Source organism: Podarcis vaucheri, assembly GCF_965113315.1.
Source record: "Podarcis vaucheri genome assembly, chromosome: 1".
Taxonomy (NCBI): Eukaryota; Metazoa; Chordata; class Lepidosauria; order Squamata; family Lacertidae; genus Podarcis; species Podarcis vaucheri.
This window is the reverse complement of record NC_138759.1, coordinates 82,731,070-82,754,497: the sequence shown is the minus strand read 5'-3', so window position 1 is coordinate 82,754,497 and position 23,428 is coordinate 82,731,070. Positions and strand designations below refer to the sequence as shown.

At 40.4% G+C, this 23,428-nt stretch overlaps 1 protein-coding gene across 11 annotated transcripts in view; it reads left to right on the top strand.

The window, feature by feature from the left end:
• DAGLA (diacylglycerol lipase alpha) overlaps positions 1-23,428 on the top strand; it is an 88,610-nt gene that overhangs the window by 14,270 nt on the left and 50,912 nt on the right. The window contains exon 1 of one of the 11 annotated variants that reach the window (XM_082220844.1): positions 18,321-18,490. The exons of the other annotated variants lie outside the window; for them this stretch is intronic. The gene's annotated coding sequence lies outside the window, so the exon portion shown is untranslated. Of the gene's footprint in view, positions 1-18,320; positions 18,491-23,428 lie in introns of those variants that run through there. 11 annotated transcript variants of the gene reach the window in all.

The window sequence follows — 23,428 nt, the reverse complement described above, 5'->3', positions numbered from 1 at the left end:
AACAAACAAAAGTGTCTCTCTCTCTCTCTGTGTGTGTGTGTGTGTGTGTGTGTGTGTGAGAGAGAGAGAGAGAGAGAGAGAGAGTTACTAAAGGAAAATAGTTTTCAAGCTGCCATGTTTAGGTAAGAGTCTTGGTTACCTGAGTTCCTTAGGGATCCTTCTTTTGCTTATTCCTTCAGGGAGCTAAGGGCAATTAATAGGAGTTCTCTCATTTCCTCCTGTCAGCAACCCTCTAATATAGAGCAGATTGAGAGACAGTGCCTTCTCCAAGGCTGCCTAGAGAGTTTTGTGATTTAGCCCAGCTTTTCCTTGTCCAAATCCAGCCCCCTGCCCATTACCCCAAACTTAAGTGACTGAGAGTGCAGTCCTAACTCCCCCTTTTGTTGGCAGAGGGAAGATTAGGATGGTGTGTAGAGGTCTCTTCCGGCAGGTGCTGGGGGAAATAAGTACTCTGGGATGTTGATGGTAGGACCTGAAAGATCCAAAGTTTTGTGAATTCCCAAAGGGGGCCAGACCTTGAGCTGATCTGCAACAAATTAGCAACTCCCCCTTTTGCTCTGGCAGCAGGACTTTGGATGTACGGTAGTCGTGGATTTGCCGCTCCACTTTCTGGATTGACACCCAGTGTCAGGTTCTGCAACTGTATTCACCACAACTGATGAGAGTGATGAGCTCCAGCCTCCTCTCAAGTTTGAAGCTGGGATGAGCAGGTGGAGGGTCACCCCTCCAGGTTTGCTGTGGAGGCACACAGGGCACCGAGGAAGCACAGCACCACAGCACATTTCGTCCCAGCTCCAAACTGAAGGCAGCTGGCTGCATGTTTGGCTCTTTACTTCCAGGGTGCTTGGTGTGCCTCAGAAGCACAGCATAGTTCTAAGAACAATCCTTCCTCCCTCCAAACTTGGAAGCTAGGAAGAAGATCAAGGGTCTGTTCTTCACCTCACACAGTGTTTCAGGGATTGAGTATAAGGTCAGGGGTGCAGTCCTTTAGGGAAAGGAGAGGTTTGGTGATTGCACAGCTTTGGCTGACTATCAAGACCAGCAAAAAATTGTGGACTACCCTGTTGAGTACAGTATAACAATTTATTTGTAGCTAGGTGCTGTTCCTCCTTCAGAGAATGTAAGAAAAGCCTCCCGGATCAGGCCAATGACCCATCTTGTCCTCCACTTTGTTCCCACAGTGGCCAACCAGATGGAAAACCCATACTTTTCAGGAGAAAAATTCTATGAGTTATGTGACTTTGAACCATTCAAAAGCCATCTGGTTTCAATCTGAACTGAAACTTAATTTAGCATGGCTAAATCAAATGTAGATTTGATCCTAGCTGGGAACTAGAATTTGTGAAGCAGACAGGTGGAATCCACAGAGGTCCACAGTGTCCTGGGTTCCAGGAAGCACCAAATTGACTAGAACAATGATCAAAGGGCTAGTTTTTGGATGGCTTCCCATGCACATTCAAGAGCAATGGTTTGCTAATGGTGAAAGGATAACTCTTGACTTCTGCCTGTCTTATATTACACAACATATCAGTCAAGATAAATACTAATATTAGTAACACAGAACAGCATATATTGTATTTCTACCACACTACAGCTTGCAAATGCTTTGTGATAATACCTTCAAGAACAGATAAGCTGATTTTGTTATAACATCATACTAAGAACAATTTTTTACTTTATTAACTACCACTCATTTGGACAGTTGATAAATGAGTGCATTTCCATTCTATAAATAAAGGTAAAGGTACCCCTGCCCTAAGGCCAGTTGTGACCGACTCTAGGGTTGCGTGCTCATCTCGCTCAAGAGGCCGGGAGCCAGCGCTGTCCGAAGACACTTCCGGGTCACGTGACCAGCGTGACGAAGCTGCATCTGGCAAGCCAGCACCGCACACGGAAACGCCGTTTACCTTCCCGCTATAAAGCGGTCCCTATTTATCTACTTGCACTTAGGAGTGCTTTCGAACTGCTAGGTTGACAGGAGCTGGGACCGAATGACGGGAGCTCACCCGCCGCGGGGATTCAAACCGCTGACCTTACGATCGGCAAGTCCTAGGCACTGAGGTTTTACCCACAGCGCCACCCGCATCCCTTACGTTCTATAAATACCTACTTGCAATTATAAGCATCAGTTAATTTAAGCACTTTGGATGTAGTTGATATTTATTGCATTCTTGCTTATATAAATGTTTATGTTACTTAGTTTTTGTATAGGGCGTCTGTTAATGACACTCTCTTTCTACATTTCATATGTATGTTTGTGATGGTTTGTTTTTAGTCAGTCAAGTGTCATTTTTTTAAGGGTTAGAAAGACAAAAATGGGAGTCAAAGGAAAGCTCCTACTCAGGAAATTGGTATTTATGTTTGAGAGGAGGGAATGTCTCCTCCTAAAATTCTCTTTTAGTATTAAGTTGATATTTCATTTCATTGTGATGTTTCTTTTTAAAAATGTTTTGTTGCCCTTGTTTCCAAAAATGACAATAAAAATAGATTTAATATTTTTTCTGATCTTAGAGCAATAAGCTTTTAGCTTGATTAAAGCAAGCTGTAAAAATTGTCACAATAAGGTTAGCAGAAATCTAGTGAAAAGTGTTTGCTGTGTTTTGGAGGATGGGCCAGTGGGAATCACCATTAGCTCATCTAGTTATAGATGTATAAAACGTGGTGATACCTTTCAGTCTGAAGGCATGAATTTATCTTACTCCCACTTACTGTGTTCCTATTTCCATGTACTGTATTGTTTATTTCTGAGAAGGGCTTTGCTGTCCTACTTTAACAAGGTAATTGCATGAAGTATGAGGGACTATGTTGCTTTCCAAATAAATATGGCAGTATTTTGCTATGTTCAAATTAAATTTCTACAAATCCTAACTAATGCCTAAAGGCGATTTTTCTACATGAATATATATTGCAGTTTTGCTTTGCATATGTTTTGAACAATATCCTTAGGAAGTGGCAGACTTTTATCCTAAAGCAACTGCTTGTTTACTATGAAAGTTCACTGCTTTGTATTAGCAGACAGAAGCTATGCGTTTGTTTTGAGGAATGTACACAGGAGACCAAATCTCAGCTGCTAATCCTTTCTGCTTACTGTTCCATGCTCTTAAAACTACTGTTTACTGTAGATTTGTGTCTTGCTCCCTTTCTAAAGTTTGCTTTTAAGAGGAACAATAGCTGTTGTTCAAGTAGTGGAATTTTGCTTTGTGACACTTCATCTTATGTGAGAAGGTACCTTGTTTTTGGACTTTTGAGTCTTATTTTTCAAACATAGATGCATTTCTTGCAATTATAAACTGGCTGCTCGCATTCATTTGAAACTGAAGCCCAATTATAAACAGTAAAACAGTGTGTCACACACATGACCCAACTCAGGCTTATGAATATTCTTTTCAGGGACATTATTAGCTCAAGGAATACTTCTCTTTAGCCTTATCTAGAGGATTTTTATAGGTGCGCAGGGTCGGAGGAGAGTCTGCATAAATACGGAACCAGACTAGCAGACATCTACGGAGGTTGCCATTTGAAACATGGATAAGGAATCCTGTCCAGCCTGCAGTATTCTTATGGATGTCTATGACCCAGTTAATCATGTAATGTTGCCTTCTCTTTTGTATGAGAAGGAGGGGCAAAAGAACTAGGCAGGCATTCTTGGCTGGAGAAGGTAGGTTAAGGGAGGAGGAGAAAAAAGGTGGGCTGCTGCAAGAAGTGTTCATTCTGCACAAGGATGTCTGATTGGTAGTATACATCTATATATTGTCTTATGAAGTGTATATAGCGTAGGGGGCGAACCATTTCTGCAAAGCCTACCAAATTATTTTCTGGAGAGCACTGCATGTCCTTAAGCCTGTTTACTGTGGATACTGGAAGTATTTAAATGGAAATAAACATGGATATATATGTTGACTGAGACAAGCAAGTGTGAGCTTTCTGGTGATTGTATTTAGCATTATATTATCAAGGTGTGCATATCTATTTTTGCTTGTTAGCAGAGTGGAAGACATCTGGTTTTTGAACTTCCAGAAGGTCAATATTTAGCAGGAGGAATTAAAGTACATACTGGAACTTTAGATTTGTGCAGTCCCCTGTCAGCCTAGTGCAACAAATTCAGTAAAAAATAAACAAAAAGCTGATGTACTTTAGTTTATTTAAGTGACAGGGAAAGTATTGGTAAGTGTAGGGTACATGAATGATTAATTGGAAGATGTGTAAATACCCCACAATCAAATCAGAATGAATGCAGGACAAATGTTTATTGTGTAACTGCCCTCTGAATAAATCAAAATGAATGCTCAGTGAAGAGTGAACATAGTCTAACCACCACATAAGCTTTGTGCAAGTGGATCAGGATGAAGGCTAAACAAACAAGTATTCTGGTAGAACACTTTCAGTCAGTTTAGGGCATTTTCCGTCTATACTTTTTGTATTGCTTTGCGCACTGATATGTAAATGGACAGATCAGTATCATTATGCATACTTTCATTAGGGTGACAAGATGCAACAGGGAACAATATTTCTATCCAGGTAATATTTCTCATGAAGAAATTATAGCTGGTACATAGTTAGGCAGTATTAACATGATAGGTTGCACTTGTTGATATTACCACTTCTATGCAACTATTGAAGAAATAGGAGCTCTGGTCTCCTTTCTATTTGTTCATACTAATTTTCATAAATGTGCTTATAGATGCACACCTTCTCTTATACTGTTCCTGTAGCTCCTTGTTTGAATTACAGAATGTGTGTGCAGTTGCTATCTATAGGTAAGGACTCTTATGCCCTGACCTTTGAAATTGGACAAAAGTGTTTTGCTGCCTTTATAACTGTAAGTCATGGGTTTCGTCTGGCCTTTCTGCTTTGAAACATGCTTCACTCGTATGGTGATGAATTAGCCTGACCCAAGATGCTACTTAATGCACTAGTCCATAGAGTCAAAGTGATTAGCGAATAACCAAAGGAAAACAATTCATCTTAATGTCTTTTGGAAAAGACATACAGTATTGCTCATAGGCACATATTAACAAGTGATTTATTTCTTTGATTACCGTATATGATATGATTCCAGTTCTGCCAGTTTATGTAGGAGAATAATAAGCAGCCCTGGGAAAAGATGTGTAGATAATAGTCTTATGGCTTATATGAAACTAGTAGCTTCATACTGAATTAGCTCTGCTTTTCCAGAGCATCCAATAATAAATAAAACATTTCCAAATGTCAGGAGGTCAGACCAATGGGTCATGATGGGTGCTGAGGGTGATTGGTAGTATAGGAGGTTAAGCAGTTTTCAATCCTGGATCGTGAGATGGGAATAATAGGTAGGTGGCATCCACAGATAAAAATCAGTTCAGTTCAGAATCTCTGTTATAAAGGGTGCTTCAGGTAGTGGCAAAAATAAATTTCACAGCCTTCTGTAAATCTGAAGCTTTGTGATAACTTCCTTTTTAATGTTAAATGTCTACCTATTTGGTATGTTGCCTGCTGGAAAAATGCCAGTGTTATTATTATGAAAAGCAGCCAGTGAGTTTATTAAGGCTGAGCAGTTCTGATCTCTGGCTTCTCATTTCCAAGTACAACACTCTATTTGGTTATTACTATTTGCTTTAGTTTGCAAAGTGCTTATTTGTTCTTGCACTAAGGGGGGAACGGAGACTGAAAGAGAACAACAGAGAGACATTTCCTCAAAGCCACCCAATCAGCATAGGACATTGAATCCAGTGTTCTAGGTCTATATACTTATCAAATGACAGCATCTTTCATAGCTGGATGTTTAAGTATTATTTTCTCCTTTACGGGGTTCTGTTGTTGTGTCTATGTCCTCTTCACCCATAGCTTAAAAACAAGGAAAAATCAACTGTAGATGTACAAACCCTTTAGTAGTTTACTAATAAGATGTGTTCAGTATTACCTTGAATTGCTCCTTAGCCACTACTTAATGTTTAAATATTAAAAGGAAAGAGTAGAAACAATGATCCACAGCCAGACTGCACCAACCATGCTTATGCTGCCACAACACAAAGGCCACATGTACAGCAGTTTGAGAAACACTGAAATAGAGGCTGGGCTAAATTCTCGAACAGAAAACTCACCACTTGTTGAAATCCACATTGTCTTATTTTGTTATGTCTTTACAATAGATAGCCCTCAATATGGACTAGAACCTGGTTGTGTTAGGCACTGAACAATCACTTAACAAGGGGATTCCCAGTCCTGGCAGAGTGACCCAGCAGGTTCCAAATGAAGTAGTCTCTCACTTGGTCATGACAGCATCTTTCTGAAGTCAGCATAGTTGTACACCAAGCTACATCTGCAGTGTTGTCTCTTTCAGACCTTTTATTATTGGTACAATTGTACCATTATGCTCATACAGAGAGAGAGAGAGAGAGAGAGAGAGAGAGAGAGAGAGAAACTTGCATTTTAAAACAAAGAGCTATTCTGAAGCAATTTAATGCTTGAGTTGAACAAAAAACAGGAAACTGTTACTCTCTTGCTCTGCTTCAGCGCTTAAAAACAGAGATTTTGAATCATCATGGAATGGGGCAGTGATCACTGCCTGGGCAGTAAAGCAGTTTGGAATGCAAGGGGGAGGGCAGATGCATAGTAAGTTTACATGATGTGTGTGTTCTGTGGTCATGAGACCTTGGGAGGCCTTTGGAAATCCAAATTAGCGCAGGGGGAGAAACTCTTACTTTCTGGATTGTGCAAATTAGGTGTTGTTTAACTCAAAAAAACCCATAGGTTTGAATTGCAAAGCATCAATATGTTCTTTAGCTGGTAGACAACCACTGCTTTTCTTGCTGATGGTATCTACCCTGTTGAGTTTGAACATCACAAGGATTAAGCATTCTTTAGGAAGGAGTTTCTGATTTTATTCAGTTTAGCTCACTTCACTGATTTCATATTTAATAAGTTTTTCCTTTACCCTTTTGCATTTATTCTGTATCCAGATCTTAATATCTTAGGCAAAGTCAAGGATAAGGTCTAGTTCTTACAGAGGTTGTAAACCTGTGGCTGTCAAAAGGGGGCGGAGAATCTTTTTGGCCCAGCGGACTAGATCTTAATTCCCCCATCACCCCTTTGACATGTGGGTGGGGCCACCTACCGGTCAATTATCTGGTGTCATAATGATGTCAGGTCACTGATACATGAGCAGTCCCTTCCAACCACCTGTCAAAGTTGACCTGAAAGTTGGGGGAAGGAGTCTGCTTCAGTGGCAAAGTAGCAGCCAGGAGTATTAAAACTCACCTCCCCATCAGCTGATGCCACCCAGTGATGCCAGCTGATTGACAGGTGGGCATGGTTTTGGGGGAAATTGGACTCCCTGACAGACCAAACACTTCTCACCCCTTCTGTAGTACATCACATTTTAGATAGGGGCTTACGTGACTGAATAATCCTCAGTAACCAATGCTGTAGAACAATGCTGTGCATAGAATGCTAGCTTGTCAGGAAGAAGGTTAGACTTTCCCTCTGACATCTAGCATTGTGCAGAGAAGCATTCAGTCGTGAGATTTGAGAAGATATATGCCCCAGACACAGATACCTTAATGAGAATCAGGCCTAATTTCAATACACTTTAAAAGACCCTTTAAATGAATTGGACTAAAATTAGTTGTGTCCTATTTATTTTTGTGAGAAATAAACATGTAGAAGCAAATTTCTCTGGGTTGCACTTACTACAGCTTGTTTGGTTCAGCTTCCAGAAGCTGGAAGAACACAACTCCTTATTATCCTAAGATTTGAGTGGGAATATTAAGAGCTGCTTAGTGGGTAGTAGTAGGAATAGCAGCAGCAGCAGCAGCTGAGACTTCAACCAGATGTTCATAGCTATGTAAAACCCAAAATTTCCACCCTCAGAAAGAAACACCTCAAATCTCCCTGTGGCTGATTATTAAAACCATTCCAGAAAGTGTTTCTCTCTGTGTCCTCCATTCCATTGTTTGCCATAGCCTGAGATGAAACTGGAAGCATTTGCTCAAGTGTCTTGTACCTAACTACATAGTATTTGCAGAACACTTTTGCTATAATTTGTATCTCACTCTGGAGATTTCTGTGACCTAATTAAATGGTAAACTTTGATGTAAAGTAAAATTTTGAAACCAATGGGAGGGATCATTTTTTTTTAAAAAAAAAAGCAAAATGGATGGGGATCCCTCCTTTTTTCTGAAAGGTTTATGAATGGTTGGTTCCTCTGCCACAGACTCTCCTACTTATATTGACACTACTCTGACTCCTGTCGTCTCAGATCACTCCCCGCCCCGCAAAGCGATCTGGGTAAAAGTCTGATCTAGTAGAATTAATATGAGCCTTGAAATATATACAGATGCCTTTCTTCAGCTCTATGTACTTTTACAAGGAGAAAAAACTAACCACCCATACTACCTTATGACCAAGGGTGGCAGTGAGTGGCTGTGGAGAGGCTCAGAGGCTTTATAGACAACAATAGGAAGGCCTCAAGAGTGTCATTGTGCACACAGGGGCCACACTGGTGACCCCTGCTGTTATCCCCATAGGACTTCAGAGGTGGGCATTTAACCTAGGAAAATGGCAGAAATGGACAGGATGGCTGCTTTACTTTAAAAACCAAAGAAGACACTTAGGTGATCCAATTGCCAATCTCCCGATGTCATGTCTGGTTTGGCCCTCACTTCAGGCCATTTAGATGTTTTTCCTGCACTGTGGGGAGGGTGTTAAAAGGGAAAATCACATGTAGCTTCCTTAATAACAAATGCATTTAAAAAATAAAATAAACGGTGGTGTGATCATTTCTGGAGATATAACAAATGAGATCTGTTGCACCATCAATATGTAACATGTCAATTTTATTATTTGTGTATTTATTACATTTATATACTTCCTTTCTGCCAAGGCACCCAAGGTTAGTTACAATTTTAAGTTACTGAAACAAATAGATTGTATAAAATATAGAGCAACAGAGTCCTCTCAGGCTGTTGATGGCCCTGTCAGGAGCTGATGGTATGTGTGCTCCCTGGACTGGGCACCACAGCTTCTGCCTTCCCTCAGGGCATGCAGGTCTTATGTCACTCCAGGGGTGGTGGGATACAGGCTGCCTTAACAGCTCTCTCAGGCTGTTGATGAAAGCATGTGTGTTTTTCTTGACATAGGTCCTGGCTTCTGCCTTCCCTCAGGTCACAGAGGTCTGAAGTATTCTCAGGGAAGGCGCCGTACTGGAAAATTCTGGATCCTTTTTAAATGGTAAATTTTGATAAAAAGTCAAATTCTGAAACCAGAGGGAGGGAATTTTTTAAACAAACAAAATGAATGGTGAGAAAGCCATGCACATGGTGATTCCTCTGCCTCAAACTTGGTCAAACTACAACATTAGTAGCTCCCCCCAAGCAGTGAACATTCACTGACAGCATTCTAAAGGATTGGGACCCCTTTTACTTGAGACAGAAGCCTTTTCAATGTTTTATATTTGCTGTTAGCCACCCTGTGCCCGGTTTTTAAACCGGGAAGGGCGGGGTATAAATAAAATATTATTATTATTACGTATTATTATTATTATTATTATTATTATTATTATTCTCTTGAAAATAATTCCTGGTATATTAAAGCCTCCAATTCACCACTTAAAACACCCTGTCTATATTATTTACCTTCAAGAATGGCTAAATGTAGCACTGACCACTAAAGTTGCTAACCTACAGTGGTTTATTTTTTATTAACCCACCTGCCCACACCTACCTTGCTAATCACTTGTGGTTTAAAAGGGGGGAGAATGATAACTATTTGTCTGAAAGCAATTCTTACCACAGACAAGCAGACAAACCTGATTAAAAGCAAAAAAATGACAGTGAACAAATTCCCCCCCCCCCTCACAGCCCATTAGGTTTGTTCCCTTGATAGAGGCTCTGTGCCTTTGCCAGATACATTGAAGACAGAAATCTAGCAAATTCTTCTTTTTCCATTGCTGCATCCTCAGGGTGGGGGTGGGGGAAACAGCTGAAATTCTCCTTGACATGATGTTGTCAAAGATACCAAAGCCCTGCCCAAAGAAAAGACCTAAGAGGGTTCCTGTACCTCTCATATAAAGGAAAAGTTTACTGCAGCACTGTAGAGGGAGAAGGCCTATCATTTAAAGAGTTGGGTGCCCTCAGGCTCTGATCTGAGGAATAGATGGGATGGAGTAAAAAAAAAAAGCCATTTTCAAATGTGGTGGCTTGAGTGTATGTGAGGGAGAGAGACAGAAGCAGTTACGCAGGAGCTCCCTCTTTATAGCAGTTCTTGGCTGAGACACCATTGCACTACTGCATGGAATGCCCTAAGATTCCAAAGTTCGTATGTTATCATGTAAGCCAGGGGTAACTAACATGACTGGGGCTGATGTGAACTGTAGTCCTACAACATGTTGCCTACCCCTGATGTATATACTGTATACTTGTATACTGTATACTGGCACAGTTTTTGTTTTTCCCATAGATGACTATATTTCCCCCTTTTCATCCCTCCATCCTGCTTTTAGCAGCATCTCTTGCTGTGTTGTCAGGATGTCTTGAGACTTGCTTAGCTTGCCTTGAGCAAGGGGCAAATCCAAACAAAGGGCAAGGTACCAAATGAATAGTGCCCCAGTTACTGCTCTTAAGGCACAACCTTGTATTGAGAGTACTGAACCTCTGCAGGGGTATAATGAGGTGGTGTATAAAGGTGTGGTATGGCTCACCGAGGTATAAGGCTGAATCCACCCTGAATCCACTACAGCTCTATCAAAGAGTCTTATTTGAGCTATTTTATATACAGTGGTAGGGGACGCGGGTGGCGCTGTGGGTAAAAGCCTCAGCGCCTAGGGCTTGCCGATCGAAAGGTCGGCAGTTCGAATCCCCGCAGTGGGGTGCGCTCCCGTTGCTCGGTCCCAGCGCCTGCCAACCTAGCAGTTCGAAAGCACCCCTGGGTGCAAGTAGATAAATATGGACCGCTTACTGGCTGGAAGGTAAACAGTGTTTCCGTGTGCTGCGCTGGCTCGCCAGATGCAGCTTTGTCACTCTGGCCACGTGACCCGGAAGTGTCTCCGGACAGCGCTGGCCCCCGGCCTCTTAAGTGAGATGGGCGCACAACCCTAGAGTCTGTCAAGACTGGCCCGTATGGGCAGGGGTACCTTTACCTTTACCTTTATATACAGTGGTACCTCGGGTTAAGAACTATATTCGTTCTGGAGGTCCGTTCTTAACCTGAGGTACCACTTTAGCTAATGGGGCCTCCCGCTGCCACCGCGCTGCCGGAGCATGATTTCTGTTTTCATCCTGAAGCAAAGTTCTTAACTCGTGGTACTATTTCTGGGTTAGCGGAGTCTGTAACCTGAAGCGTCTGTAACCCAAGGTACCACTGTATTGGTAAAAGGTTTGCAGTAGTTTGCAGTGTCTCCCTCTGGGATGTTGGACTTAAATAAGAAAGAGGTTAAGTAATTGATTATCTGGATACTTGGTATGCTGGAAATCTCAAGTGTTTAGTAGATCAAAAGGTTTGTGGGATGATAATTATGAAGGTTGTAATAAACGAAAATTGCCCTTTTCCCTTATGGAGTATCCAAGAGCCCATATAGAGTCCTTACGTAGGTTCTCTATTGGTAGGAGAAAATAACAGAGGCCAACCAGAGAAGATTGAGAAGCAAAGCAGCTAGTAAGCTTGATCTTTATTGATCTGTTGCAACAGGGTGCTCCCCTCACATGCAGGAAAGGAGGAGGAACCCAGAACAATGACGCGCAAGGCCTTATAAAGACTTTGAAAATTGCCACCCTGTAGATCAAGACCACCCCCAGAAACATCATACATACATCACAGAAGGGATGTAACCTAAGACCACCACCACCCCGGATACATCATACCTACATCACAGAAAAGGCAGTCTAAAACAGAAATTTGAATGTTGTTTTTCCTGTTTGCCAGGTTATCTGATTGCCTTTCCTGATTGTCTGTCCCCCATTAAAATGCTGATTACTCAATTCATGAGACAGTGGGAAGGCTCCCTGACCCCCCTCCCTCCTTGCAGGGAAAACATTTGGTCAGTTTGGGAATCAAAATGGTTTCAGGTGGATCTTCCTGTGCTGATCTATGTACGTGCTTGGTTGGTACACTTATGAACATTACCATATATTTAAGACCTCAAAATTCCTATCACAATATCTGATCTAGTCTCCTGATCACTTGAGGTATTTGCTGTCAGGATAGTGAACAATGAGGTTCAAGGCTCTCTTCTGTTCCTGTTTTATTGATTTCAGTGGCTCCTCTTTGATGGCTTGATGCTGGACATCCACAGACACTTCTCTTTTAACAACAGAGCTTTTAGCATAGCCAAAATGTAAACTTCTGCATTAGTGAGAGGGCTGGTAGTATTTTGTCTGCATGGTTCAATTTCTGACTCTTAAGACATCTTTCTAGAATGAATTGCAGAGTTTTCTTGAATTGCGTTTTTCTACGCTACCCTATACTGAAGATTAGAGGAGCCACAAGCTGAAAGAAAGCTTCCTTGATAAAGGAATTCATATTCTTGAAAACCACTATACAGTATCTTATTTATTCTACCAGTGATGAATTATGAGCTCTGATTTCTGTACAGTAGTAGAGTTGTAGTGGAAATTTACCCACCAGAACCCAGAATATGTGGCTGCAATTTTGATAAGCTCTATGTGTGTGATAGAGTTTTTGTTTAAAAAATATTTTACATCTCCCACTCACTTGTCTGCCTGGGCTACAGCGCTGACTCAGGCATACTCTAGTCAACTTCTCCAGAATCTGAAGAGCTTTTATGAAATTGCAAAAAAGGAGAATTAGACAACAGGTAAGTGTACTAGTTGGAGGAGGACTCAGGTAGCTAAGACTGAATAAACAGATCAGTATTTTAAGTTATGCCATTAATATGTTAATTATACCAAGTAATGAAGAAACAGGATGAAAAAAGTATAAAATATAGTTACCTTAAATAATTTAGTGGTGTGCGCACGTCTTTTGTGCATGATGCGTATGTTCTGTCCCTTCAGTCCTTTCTCTTGGCCTTTTCTCTCCTCCTTCCTTTGCTGTTTACTCTGTCCTGGGAGAAGAACATCCCGGATCCAAAGCACTGTCATTCATTAGGTATCTTACTGTTGATTAAGGGCTGCTTGCACCACATACAAACCGACTCCTGCACAGAGGGCATTTCCATGCTACAACCAAAATCTCTCTGCAAATGTAGCATTTGACAATTCTACTCCCTGGTTTCTTGCTTGAGGTACACTTGCTAGGAAGCTGCAACTGACTGTACATGTACATCTAGTACATGTTTGTTCAGTGGAAAACGCATGTGTAGTTGTTGTCTATACGTAGCTTCATGTGAGAGTTAACATTAAATCTGTCTTCTATCTAGGAATTTGGTAATGTGTGAAGTTGCTATAAGAAGGAATTAAGCTGAGATCTAGTGCTATGCACCAGTGGATAGTGGTCCCTCTGAGGTCAGTTGGCAGCACTGATGACTCGTGGAATGCCCTCTAGTCTAGTTCCTTGGCCTCATTGGTGGGTAGTGCAGGAACTAGTCTAGTTCCTTTCTTTATCAGAGGAAATAATTGAGGAATAACTTTTGTTTTTAGCATAATTCAAAAATTAGAGGAAATATTGCACATATTTGTAGCTGACTAAAGGACTTTTGTCCATGCAGCATTCAACCGATTATTGTCACTCTGATATACTGCTATCTATGAAATGGGCAGGATATTTATTCTTTTGTTAAGGATGCCCTGATTAGTTTTAAGGCCTATTCAATTCTTCTGTATAATAGGGGCTAGTTAGGATTGTGATCTGGATGTATAGAGAATAGGACTACAACAGAATGTGAGTAGAAGTGTATTTGGTTACTTGCATTTTTAAGAAAATGGAGGACACATGGTCAAGTTGTATTGCCCATCCTGTCCTATTTTATGCTGTTTAGAATAGCTGCACTTGCCGGGACTGTAGAAGTTGAAAAAGATAACTTAACAGTCCTTGATTTTGGTTCCCATTGGATTTGAGCTACAACTGTGGTGCTTAAGTTTGGCCATATTTATAAAACATTATTTAGGCATTATCTTACATGGGCTGATAGTAGAGCCTTTGCCAACAGAGGACCTTGTGGTTATGGAACCATTATGCTGAAGGTTTGATTTTTAAAAGTAGCTTGCCAGAAATAAAATAATCAGATAAGGTAATCAACAGCATGTAATCAAGAGATGATGTGAAATAAAATGAGAAATGGGGCTGCAAGTGACCTGAATATCGTTTCCACTGAAGCAAAACCTCATATACTCAATATTTCCACAATTTAGTATAGATTATACAGATGATAGAGAATCACTGGTAGAATGTATAAAGGATTAATATACCATGATGATGGCAATATGTGAACAACTTGAACTTATTGCAGGACTTAAGTTACAAATGTACATTGTTAAAGTCACTATGTCCCAAGAACAACTGCTGGCACCATTGCCTGTATCATTTTGTGCTGAACCCCTTGTACCATGGAATATGTGCTCTTATCTTTTATGATCAACTTGGTTAAAATTACTGCTTTGAAGGATCCTTGAAACCCATGATGGCTTTGGATTTGGTGGACTTGAGGAGAAAGCCTAACTTCTGGCTGGGAGCAGTGAGGCTGAATGGGGTGGTGTAGCAACCACCACATCCATAGCCCTGCACTTGTGCTGTCCAGGGCAGAAGGTTGAGGGTGGCAGTGCTGCTGCCAATTTCTGCTGCATCAGTTTCAAGCTGGCACATAGAGAGTCCAGGATCAGTCCCATTAACAGGAGTTGAACCAGGTTAGGATCCAGTGGATCCTTTGCCAGCCCAGCTCTGCCCCTAAAGAACACTGTCGATGAGGCTGCTACTGGCAAGGGTATCACTGGCAGAACCTTCCACTCACCTGTACATTTGGCAGGTGCAGTGAAGTGCTGGCAGAGTTTATGTTTTATAGTTGTTGATTCCTGTTCATACATTAAAAACACACACACACAGAGATTTTGTAGCTCTTGTGCAAAACCTCTCTATTAAAAATAAATCAAAAGACTGATTGATGATCTGCATGCTATCATTCATTTACATATCCCTTCTCTCCCGCTTCATGTTTAACTGCAAATTCCTGTTTGTCCTGATCCGGCAAGGCTCTTCTTATGGTCTTATTTATGGATGGATGGATGTTAATTCATTTGCACACAACATTCAATTGTTCTTTGATTAGCATTGTGTTTCACCATTTAAAAAAGAACAGCAGGGGCAAGCGCCCTCACCCCCACCCCACTGAGCTAGCTTAAAATTGGCTAATGCACTATGACAGAAGATACCTGTTCACTGAATGTTTGCCATTGTGACCAGTTGCTGTAGAGTACCGAACTCCTGGCATTGTGAAGAATTGCTGCACAATAACATCCAAAATGCTGCCAAGTATAAATTATGCAAAAAGGCAAATTGATTCTGCAATGTAGTACATAGTGGGGAGAAGGAGTAATCCCAGATGTCTTGTGTAATGTACATTCCACGGATGTCGATTTCTGTTAGTTTTGTGACCAAAGAATCCATAGAATCTTATTCAGAGTTGTTGGTTTGTTCTCACAATCAAGGGAAAAGTTAAGGCCTTTGTTGTACCTACTTAATTTTTTATGTTACTCTTCCTTTTTAGACTGATTCTTGTGTGCAACCTGTTCACACCTCCTGCCATCCAGCAGGTGATTTACTTACGGTTAATAGCAATGTTTCCCTAGAATCTCAGTTATCTTGACACAGTCAGAGGGAGAAAAATAGTGTCTGGCTTGCATATGTGAAGCAACTGCCATCTTTAGGATTTTTGTGAAGTTAGTCCATTGGACACACTGTTTTCAGAGGCATTTCACAGCCCACCTGGTTAGTTTTGCTTCGTATTGAGATTATTTTTGTGCATAAGGTGTCAGCAAAATGTTACACTTAGCGTTTTACAAGCAGCCATATACCATATGCAAGTTAGGATTGAGATTTCTTTTTTAAATGCTTTTTTATTAAATATTTTCTGAGGTTACAAAAGTACATACTGAAGCATTCCCTGGAGAAAGTCAGTGAAAGCTGACTGCCATTCTCCACTTCTTTATCTATGCCTATCTATATTTCCTTAGGAGTTAGAAGGGAGAGGAGTAGGGACAATTAGCTGCTAAAGAAGAGTTATGATAAGCATAGATAAACAATGGAAAGCGAGAGATGGTGGCGGCTGCATGATCTGTCTAGCTTTCTCTGGGGGAGACTTCTAACTTCTCAGCCGCCAGAACTTGGTTTACATGAAGCTAATTTTCACATAACGAATGTAATAGGTAACTATTTTCTTATTCAGAAGTTGAAATACACCCACAATTAATATGTTCTGTTATCCCTGAATATGGTTTCTTTCCACGTAGATGTGTTGTTGTGTTTTCTTCTCTTTTGTCCTTCCAGAACAGATATACACTGTTCTAGGTACCTTTTTGTGAATTTCTTCCTTCTCCAAGTGCCTAGAATGTTTTTAAGGCTGTTGTCAGCAGATATCCATGGACTCTCAGTGAATTATTGATAGCTCCATTCCACTAGCTTTCTTATTTTCTCTCTCAGCAAGGCTTCTACTTTGGCCAGTTAGCACGACTGTCTCCTGAATCAAAGCAGGGTTCTGCATGCTAATGCAGCCTTTTTGGCACAACACAGCTGTGACCAAGAGAAGGAGCACTGTAAGAAGAAGGAAGGAAGACATCTGTGAGAAATTTTGAAGCTTTCAAATTGTTGGGAAGCAATTTTTGCTTTGAAAGCCAATTTGTATAACATGCTTCACTGTGTTCTGTATTTGGGATTCATCCCCATTGCTCTTAAAAACATTACATACAGTAATATTGGTTGCTTTCCCAAAAGTAGTCTATTTATGAAATGAAATATAATACATGCCCTGGAAATTCATAGTTCACTACAACAACCTTTGCAATCTCTAAAACGTAATGTGTAGTTGTGAAAGTTGGCATCAATGAAACCCCTGACCAATTGGTTGTCACCAAATGCTTTATACATTTTACCTGAATCTCTTATAATAGGTGTGTTGCTTAATCTTCCTTTTCTGATCTGGCAGTTATTTTCTTTACTCTGCCTGCTCTTGGATGAGACAGCTAGCCATTCTTCCCTTCCCCCTCCCTTTGCTTCATTAATTCCAGTGTCACAAAATCTTGATAGAGTTCCTTACAAAATGATGTTTATCTTGTGGATTTTGAGAGAGGCTCTGTTTTTCTCTTCTTGTTGAGGTTGCTTTAGGATTCTTCATTTATTTTGGAGAACAAGGGCAAGTTGGCCATAAACTAGAATGATCCCAAAAGCTTCTTCAGGTGCACACAAAGACTTAACTTTTGACTTTTTCCTCACCCAGTAGCAACCCATGCTACCCCCAAACCTGAGGTTGGGGAACCCTCAGAACAGATTTAGGGGGTGCATGGAGGGGGGAGAGAGGGAGAGGAGGAAAATCCTTGCACTGATGCAACCATAGTTTTAGGGCTTCACTGATACAACTTCTGATGCTTAAGCTTGATGACTCAATCTCTAGAGTACTTAGCCACAGGAGTACCGCATTTTTTAAAGCAGCTAGGAGACAGAGGGTGCCTGTATCAAAATGGTCCCAGGCTATGCCTTGAACTACAAAATAGCACCAGCATCATGGATTGGATTGCTACCCCTCATTATTTCTCCTGGACTCTGCAACCATCTTCTGAGGCCCTTCTTTGTGTGCTTCCTCCACAAGAGGTCCAGAGGGCAGCAAATGAGAATGGACATTTTCCATGGTGGCTCCCTGCTTTGGGAGTGCTCTCCCCATAGAGGCTCATCTGGTGCCTTCATTGCATATATTTAGGTGCCAGGCAAAAACATCCCACTTCTCCCAGGCCTTTGTCCAATTAAACAATCTATGGCCTTTAAAACTTTATGGGGGGTATTGTTGTTACTATGTTATGCATTTTTGTGTTTTTATATTGTAAGCTGCCCTGTAATCCTTGGATGAAGGGCAGTATTGAAATTTAATTAAAAATATAATAAATAAAATAAAGTCATGTTACTCAGAATACTTTACCTCTGTAGAGCAGGAAGTAAGAGAGCTTCTCTTTGGTCACTGACTACAAACAGTTATTGGCTTTCATATTCAACCAAAATTCATGGGCCCTCAGTTGATAAAGGAAGCTAAGCAGAGACAGTGTGCAGCAAAGATATAGGGCAGTTGTCGATTCATGACTGGTGTAAGAGATAAAGAGGTTCGGGGGAAAATATTCCACTGGCTGCTGCAGAGTATTACAGTGCCCTGAACTATATAACGAGAGAGGATCTGGGAATTGAAAGATATTTTTAAAAATTGGGTTATCTAATTAAATAATTAGACTAGAAACAGCTTCTAATTTTCTGCAGCAATCTTCCTTGTGTAGAGAACATAAGGGGTGATTTGAAAAGCACATTCTGTGTGATAGGAAGACAAGTCACAGTTACATTGAGGACCCTGTTACATGGGCTTATGCAGAAGGTAAGTGCATGCAGATTATGTGCTTGCTGTACATTTGTGCACAATGTACTGTGTGTGGGTGTTGAGTAGGAGGCGTATATGCTGGGTGTTTGGGAGTGTAGTCATTAGAGAGTCTGTGTGCAAAGAGAGAAGCCATTTAGCTCTGGGCTGCTGCATGTGTGATTTAAATGTGACACAGACTTGCAGACATTAAGCTTATTTTGCATGCATAGAAAAAGAATCCGCATCTTGGCATTTTCTCCTTGCTTCTGGGTTTTCATCTTGTCCATGATATTACTGATCTACTTTTTTCTATCTTGGAAAGTAAACTATGAGCATGACGGAGTGGAATAAAGCAGGTAACAGTAAGATTGTGAAGATAGTTTATTTAATCTAAAAAAATTATCCTGTATCTTAAATAAACCAAATTGTCTGCAAAAATTAGAAAATGCAGTAAAATCAGCATAAACAGTGAGAATATGATTACTGTAAGTGTCTAATACTAGTTAATTTAGCTTTAAATTTAGTCTAAATCAACATTAAAAATAATGAAAAGATCTATGAAAAGAGCATTCCTACCTACCCGTCCCCATCCCCGTAAAAGCAGGCAGTCACATACTAACTTCGATAGAGAGACAGTTATATAACCTAGAGGACACCACCATGTGTCTTTAGAGATTCTGGCTCCAAGCTGTTTAGGGCTTTATAAGTTATAAATCAACACTTTAAATTGGGCCTGGAACTGAACAGGCAGCCTGTATAGTTCAAACAAACAAAAAACCTCATGTATCTCTGCTGCCTGTTTCTGTGAAGAGCTTGGGCCTAGGAAATTTAAAGTGGCCTCTAGGTATACCTTCTTCCCTCTTGAGAGAGCATTTTTAATGCTGAAATGAGAATACTGCTTGCATTGTCTCACTTGTTGGGTCTGTACCTAGTCTCCAAGATAGAGTGCAAAGTAAAAAAATGGGATTGCAGCATCCAGTAAATATTTTTCTGGCTGCTTTGTGAGACAAAACCTTATTCTCCAGGGCCTGTAACTTAAGCCAAAGTATTTCCTTTGTTCTTAGTTTTGCTTCATGTCCTTGGGCCAAACAATGACCTGAAATCACATTGATGGCTTAAAAGTTTTAAGTGTGGAAAAACCTGTTTGCTAATCTGAGGAATGAAGCCACCCCATACTGCTAACTGCACTAGATATGTATCATTAATATATATATTTCTGCATATTTTGGTTAGGCAATACTAGATTTCAACTTTTTCCCTTATCTTTGATGATGATGATGTTGAAAGGAAGACATGCATTGTAGATCAAGTAAAACAATGACAGGTTGAAACAACAATTCTATACTGCAATCCTTTGAGAATATCAAATGACTTCTTGTTTCCCTTGAAAATATACCCAATGTAAATTCTTTTGTTTGCATCAGAGGCAAGCGACACTGCATGAAAGCATTCAGAGTTTTGTGAAAACCTCCCATGTCTATGTGCAGATGTTCACAGACGTGCATTCCCATAGGGGTGCACAGCACATGTCCTTTCCTTGATACAGTGTTGGATACTTTGGCATTTAAACACTGTTTCCTTAATACTCTATGGAGAATATTCTGTGGTGATTCTATGCAGCCTACATTAGCGGCGGGCTGAAAGAAAATTGACTTTAAAAAGTAATGTTCCCTAGAATTTAGGATGGACTAAAAGGACACCTCACAAAATATTGAAAAAATAAATTCAGATTCCTATATATGATAGTGGCTGCACGAACTGTAGCTTAGCTAAAAGACTAGACCCAGAAATGAATGGATTGATGTTGTCAATGAAGGTATGTTGTAGAAACAGTTGTAACTGGAAAGTGGCATGTGCTGGCAATAGCATGGATGTCCTTCAGAACGTGTCATGTAATAATAGATTACCATTGAGATATTTTCAAGTTCTTTGATGTTAAGAAATGTTGCCTTGTGGCAGTATGCACCTAGAAGTAGAAGCTTGTTTCACTAAGCTAGAATCCAGCATGAAAAGAATGTAACTGATTTCATAATAATTTCCCCAGTTCAGTGATTTACAGCTGCAATTCTGACCCCACTTATCTAGGAGTAAGCCTTATTGAATTCAGTAGGACTTACTTCTGAGTAGACATAGCTAGGATTGAATCATAAGGCTGCTATCCAGTGCACAGTGAAATTCAGAGCAAATCCTTTTAAATTTTGTGTTGCTTATTTATGAACAAACAGGCATATAATTGTGCTGCATGCATAGGAAACAACTCTACATAGTATCTCATACCTATAAAGCATATTGTCTAATATGTCCCCCCATGAACCTATTTGTAAGGATTTTAGCATTGATATCACACAAAATTGCATTTATCTGGAAGCTTACCTTAGTTTATGTTTAAGAGAACAGCAATTGAATATTTAAGTTCAGATATAAAGTTACTGTGATGTGTTGGAGCTTACTGTAATTGTAAGGAATTTTGGAGGTGTAAATTCATTTAGAGTAAGGAATGTACTCAGATAAATTCAAGTTGGAAGTAACATAATGTTGTCACCTATAAATGGAAAACTTTGCAGCTTAGGAGTTACCCTCATATGCATGAGAGTTGGTTCATGTCTACCACAACAGAAATCTGCAGAAATGGTCTACAAAGGATGTAGTCAATTACATTCAGCCTTTAAATCAGGGTGAAGAAACTGTGGCCCTCCAGATGTTGTTGTTTCAGCTCTTTTCACCACCAAACATGGCCAATGGTCAGGAATGAAGGGAGTTGTGTTCCTTTGTTGCAGGTCTACTACAGAGGTGGTGAACTGGATGTGGCTGGTGGGCCATATTTCTTACTATCTTTAGCCCTCACAGGCCACCTGTCAATCCCTTGACTTCACTATTACATCAGGTGATGGGGCACTTTGAAGTCTACAGGACTGATTGTAGATGCTCCAAAGATTTTGCAAGCCCCTTCAAGGATTGGTAGGCTGCAGCTGGTGCAGGAAAAAAAAAAAAGAACAGAGAAACTAACATGGAGAAGAAGTCAGATTATATCATTTCATGTTCCTCAGGCAAGAGGAGTTTCTTCTCTAATGGAGTCATACGTTTTCTTTAGAAGGATATTATCTGCAGCTGAGATATATTTCAGTCTCTTGGTTTATATATTATATAAACACATTATTGACATACATTAAAGTTATATTAATTGAGAATTGTTTCCAGATGGAATAGTTTTATGTAGGATGCTTATTCCCGTAAGACTATGATTCAGGTTGCCATTTTAAAAACATACAACAGTACAGAGTGAGTTTGATTATCATTAGACTTTTAGTAATACCGAATTCTGGACTCAGTCCTACTTCTACTGAAGATAAAGTCATTCTTTTTAGAATTAATTGCCACATTCCTTGAATCATCATCTCTCTTGGATTTGAACTCAGTTTAAGCATTACTACTCTCCATGTGCTTATTTTTCCTTTCTCAGGTGGCTTTGGGAGTTAACAAGCATGTTCTGACTAGTTCTCTGAGAGTTGTTGGCAGCGGTTTGCTGCTAATGTTTGAGCAGGGTGGGTGGGTGTTGCTTTTACCCAGACCACCTCTTGCTGCATTCTTTGTATGTTCTTTAAGAAGCGGGTAGGGAACCAGAGCTCCTGATAGTTTGTTTCCCTTCTTTTTTGAAAAAAAAGTTTCCTCACAAGCACAGCTGAGAATTTAGGCAACACCATTGGCAAACAGATCTATTAAGTGCACTTGCTGGGCATGTTTATCTATTTTATTTCTGAAAAATATCCTGAGGGTATTGATAGTATAGCACTCTGTTCGGCTTGTGTAATTTGCAGAGGAGGTTAGTCAAGGCATTATTGGTGGGTGTGCAAGTCTGGGGACGTCTTCTTACAGAAGATGGATTTTAAAATGCTTGTTGCTTAGTGCCATCTGGTGTATTTTCAGTTTAATTTGAACTTGACAGGAATTAGACAGAAGGATCAGTCATAGACAAGGAAGGCACTCTCGTTTTTTTCAGGAATTAGATAGAACTTCTAAAATACCTTGCCTCGGCCATCACCAATGAGTACAAAATTGTAAGAGGATAATGAAATACTAAAATCGCCAGAGCTATACTTCAGTGAGTGACATTTTTCAGTCTCCATTTATGCTTATTCTCAGTTCTGAAGAGGAAGTAAGAAACATAAAGAGGCCTGTGGCTTGAATTTGAGTTTTCAAATTTTCCTTATACAATCCATACAAGTAGGAATCTAAAAGGAATTGAGAGGGGAAGGAAGGGGGCCAAATAACGATTCTCATTCCTTTTACCCACAATAGCACCCCCATAGTTCATGTAAAAGGGCTGAAACCACCATCCTGACCTTGAAGTAAGTGTTGAGAGGAGGGCACTGAGCTGTGCCAAAGTAGCATACTGTCCGTGAACCCAACTCTCCTCTCTCAGTTGTGGAGGTGAAAGGAGGGTTCAGCCTCCCTTTGCCTCTGAAGTGACCGTGGGTGGAGGAGATATTTGAGTAGATCTGGAGAATGTGATGCTGCAACTCAAGACTCTTAGGATGTGTGTTAATAGCTTACCTAGTGTCATCTTACCTGGTGGCTCCTAGTATTAATTAAGTGGGAAACAAGCTATGCTCACTTTCTGCTCCACCAGCACTATTAACCTTTCTCCCCAGGCCCATCACTGATGGAGTGGCAGGCATTTGTTCTCCTCTCCTGCTTTCTTTCTGTAAGTATTCTGCAAGTACCGTATACTGTTGGTAGAGGCTGCCTCCTACCCTGCCATTCTCCTCCCTCTTTAGGTCTTTGGACATATGTCTTTGGACATACCACTTTAGAAATAGGTATTCCCAGTCCAGGATTTCCCCACAAAGGAAGCTCCAGCAATAATATATGAGCCAGCCCATATTTTTTCCACTCATATTGTAAAAACACTGACATTTTGTTTTGTAGCTGTTTCAGACTTCCATTTCCCATTCACAT